Here is a 5,063-nt window from a genome sequence, read left to right as displayed (position 1 = left end):
CTTACACCTAAAGCAACTAGAGAAAGAAGAACAAAGGAAACCCAAAGTCAGTAGAAGGAAAGAAATCATAAAGAGTAGAGCAGAAATAAATGAAATGGAAATGAAAACAACAATAGCAAAGATCAATAAAACTAAAAGTTGGTTCATTGAGAAGATAAACAAAATTGATAAACCTTTAGCCATCTCATCAAGAAAAAAAAGGGAGAGGATGCAAATCAATAAAATTAGAAATGAAAAAGGAGAAATCACAAATGACACTGCAGAAATAAAAAGGCTTATAAGAGACTAATACAAACAACTATATGCCAATAAATTTGACAACCATGAAGAAATGGACAAATTTTTGGAAAGGTACAATTTTCCAAGACTGAACCAGGAAGAATTAGAAAATATAAACAGACCTATCACAAGTAATAAAATTGAAACTGTAATTTAAAATCTTCCAACAAAGAAAGTCCAGGACTAGGTGGCTTCACAGATGAATTCTATCAAACATTTAGAGAAGAGCTAAGACCTATCCTTCTCAACTCTTCCAAAAATTGCAGAGGGAGGAATACTCCCTAATTCATTCTATGAGGCCACTATCACCCTGATACCAAGAGCAGACAAAGATACCACAAAAAAAGAAAATTACACACCAGTATCACTGATAAATATACATGCAAATATCCTCAACAAAATACTAGCAAACAGAATGTAACAATACATTAAAAGGATCATACACCACGATCAAGTGGGGTTTATCCCAGGAATGCAAGTATTCTTCAATATATGCAAATCAATCAATATGCCACACCATATTAACAAATTAAGGAATAAAAACCATACGATCATCTCAAGATGCAGAAAAAGCTTTTGACAAAATTCAACACCTATTTATGATAAAAACTCTCCAGAAAGTGGGCATAGAGGGAATATACCTCAACATAATGATGGCCATATATGGGAAACCCACAGAAAACATCATTCTCAATGGTGAAAAACTGAAAGCATTTCCACTAAGATTAGGAACAAGACAAGGATGTCTGTCCACTCTCACAACTCTTATTCAACATAGTTTGGAAGTCATAGCCACAGAAATCAGAGAATAAAAAGAAATGAAAGGAATACAAATTGGAAAAGAAGTAAAACTGTCACTGTTTGTAGATGACATGATACTATACATAGATAATCCTAAAGATGTCCCCAGAAAAATACTAGAGCTAATCAATGAATTTGGTAAAGTTGTAGGATACAAAATTAATGCACAGAAATCTCTTGCAATCCTATACACAAACAATGAAAGATCAGAAAGAGAAATTAAGGAAACAATCCCATTTTCCATTGCAACAAAGAGAATAAAATACCTGGAAATAAACCTACCTAAGGAAGCAAAAGACTTGTACTTAGAAAACTCTAAAACACTGATGAAAAAAATCAAAGATGATATAAATAGATGGAGAAATACACCATGTTCTTGGATTGGAAGAATCAATATTGTGAAAATGACTATACTACCCAAAACAATCTACAGATTCAATGCAATCCCTATCAAACTATCAATGGCATTTTTCACAGAACTAGAACAAAAAACCTTACAATTCATATGGAAACACAAAAGACCCCGAATGCCAAAGCAGTCTTGAGAGAGAAAAAAGGAGCTGGAGGAATCAGGCTCCCTGACTTCAAACTATACTACAAAACTACAGTAATCAAGACAGTATGGTACTGGCACAAAAACAGAAATATAGATCAATGGTACAGGTCTGAAAGCCCAGAGATAAAACCACTCACATATGGTCACCTAATTTATGACAAAGGAGGCAAGAACATACAATGGAGGAAAGACAGCCTCTTCAATCAGTGGTGCTGGGAAAACTGGACAGCTACATGCAAAAAAATGAAATTAGAACACTACCTAACACCATACACAAAAATAAACTCAAAATGGATTGAAGACCTAAATGTAAGACCAGACACTATAAAACTCTTAGAGGAAGACATAGGAAAACACACTTTTATATATACCACAGCAAGATCTTTTTTGATCCACTTCCTAAAGTAATGAAAATAAAAACAAAAATAAACAAATGGGACCTAATTAAACTTACAAGCTTTTGCACAGGAAAGGAAACCATAAACAAGATGAAAAGACAACCCTCAGAATGGGAGAAAATATTTGCAAATGAAACAACAGACAAAAGATTAATCTCCAAAATATACAAACAGTTCATGGAGCTCAATACCAAAAAAACAAAAACCCAACGAAAAAATTGGCCGAAGATCTAAATAGTCATTTCACCAAAGAAGACATACAGATGGCCAACAGGCACATGAAAAGATGCTCAACATCATTAATCATTAGAGAAATACAAATCCAAACTACAATGAGGTATCACCTCACACCAGTCAGAATGGCCATCATCAAAAAATCTACAAACAATAAATGCTGGAGAGAGTGTAGAGAAAAGGGAACCCTTTTACACTGTTGGTGGAAATGTAAATTGATACAGCCACTATGGAGAACAGTATGGAGGTTCCTTAAAAAACTAAACATAGAACTACCATATGACCCAGCAATCCCAGTACTGGACATATACCCTGAGAAAACCATAATTCAAAAGGACACATGTACCCCAATGTTCATTGAAACACTATTTCCAATAGCCAGGACATGGAAACAGCCTAAATGTCCAAGGACAGATGAATGCATAAAGAAGATGTGGTACATATATTCAATGGAATATCACATAGCCATAAAAAAGGAACAAAATTGGGTCATTTGTAGACATGTGGATGGACCTAAAGTCTGTCACAAAGAGTGAAGTAAGCCAGAAAGAAAAAAACAAATATCATATATTTATGTATATATGTGGAATCTAGAAAAATAGTACAGATGAACCTATTTTCAGGGCAGGAATAGAGACGTAGATGTAGAGAACGGACATGTGGACACATGGGGTGAAGGGGAGGGTGGGACAAATTGGGAGATTAGATTTGACATAAATACACTACCATGTGTAAAATAGATAGCTAGTGGGAACTTGCTGTATAGCACAGGGAGCTCAGCTCGGTGCTCTTTGACCACCTAGATGGGTTGGACTGGGGCGGGTGGGAGGGAGGTCCTAGAGGGGTGGGGATATAGGTATACATATAGCTGATTCACTTCATTGTACAGCAGTAACTAACACAACATAGTAAAGCAATTATACTCCAATAAAAAATAAAATAAAATTCATCTCTTGTAGACAGTATATAGCTGCTACATATTTTTTCCCTCCAATCTGACAATTTTTGCCTTTTAATTTACATGTTTTAAACCTTGTTGGTATTTTTGAATATATATTTGTCAATTTTTTTCTAGTCATTTTCTACTTGCTCCATGAATTCTGTGTAGTTGTTCATTTTTTTCTGCCTTGTTTTGAATCAGTTAATTTTTATTCAATGGTTTCATTTTATTCCTACTCTAGGCTTATTAGTTATACCACTGCTTAATTTTTTTTTAGTTATTGCCCTAGGGTTTACAATATACATCTTTAGTTTATTACTACCCAACTTTAAAAAGACATTATACCACCTTATTCACAATATAGAAAACTTACTTTTTTAACTCTGTCTCCCATTGTTTTCATTGAGTGTGACAACATTTTTATTTACATTCATTAAGAACATGTCATTATTGTACTATTTGCAACTTAAAAATCAAATATCATTTCAAATAATCAGGGAGAGGAAAAATATCTTTTATATTTACCTTCATTTTAATCATTTTTGAAATCATTATTTGTGTAGATTCAAATATCTGGTACACTCTTTGTTCTGCCTAAATAACATATTTTCACATGTACATTATGCAAGTCTGCTGACAACTCTATTAGATTTTTTTTATCTTAAAAGTATGTATTTCACTTTAATTTAAAAATAATTAATAGACTTTGTTTTTAGAACAGTTTTATATTTCAAGAACAATTTCAAAAATACTACAATGAGTTCTTATATATCCCATTCCCAGTTTCTCCTCATTAACATATTACATTACTGTAGTATATTGGGTACAATTAATGAACCAATATCAATACAGTATTATTAAACAAAATCCATAGTTTATTCATATTTTCTTAGTTTTTACCTAATGCCCTTTTCTGTTTCAGGATTCATTGCAGAATATCCAGAATATCGCATTGCATTTAGTTGTCATATCCCCTTGGTTGTGACTTCTTTTTCAGATTTTTCTTGTTTTTGATGACCTTAAAAGTTTCAAGAAATATTGGTCTCTTTTTTTTCTTCTATGGGAAGTAAAAGACTTTTGTTTCAGAATATAAATATATATATATGTATATATATCATGAAGTATATATCACATATTTTATTTCAGAATATATACATAATGAAGTAAGCACTCTAGACTTTTAAAATTAAAGTATTTGAATATGAAAAACAATGTCTTCATTCATTTGAAACATACTGAAAATTATACATAGTGTAGTTGATAGAGCATATATTAAAGTTGATAGGATAATATATGTCAGGTGATACAATTTGTCTTTAATGATGGAATGAAATAAACCTAGAGTTATGCCTTTCAACATTCCTTATATAATCCCTGAGAAACTACTATACAATGGATGCTAAATAATGTTTACCATTTAAAGTTATGATATATAGTATATGGTCTCAAGTCCTTCACATATAGTCTAAAAGAGGAAATATACATAGACCTATGATTATGACAGAGTATAGTGATTCCACATTAGAAGTTAAGTACAAAATATAGTGACAACCCGAAGGAGGAAGTAACCAACTTTATTGGAGGTGAAAGAATCAAGATTAAACTTTAAGGTCTTGAAGGATAGATAGTTGGTTATTAGGCAAAAAGTGAATGAGTATTTAATGCAGAAGATGCAGCTTGCACAGAGTGAAGTACAATATGTTTGAAAAATTATAAGTAGTTTGTTGGAACCATATTAGTGAATTTGGATTTTAACACCATTAGGTATTGAGGTATTGAAAAATTTTAGTAGGGGATCGCATAGTTGATTTACTCTTCAGGAAGTCCACTAATGGAAGATGACTAGGAGGTAAAA

Source organism: Balaenoptera acutorostrata, chromosome 9 (assembly GCF_949987535.1).
Source record: "Balaenoptera acutorostrata chromosome 9, mBalAcu1.1, whole genome shotgun sequence".
Lineage (NCBI taxonomy): Eukaryota > Metazoa > Chordata > Mammalia > Artiodactyla > Balaenopteridae > Balaenoptera > Balaenoptera acutorostrata.
The sequence above is the reverse complement of the archived record's forward strand: the minus strand, read 5'-3'. Positions refer to the sequence as shown.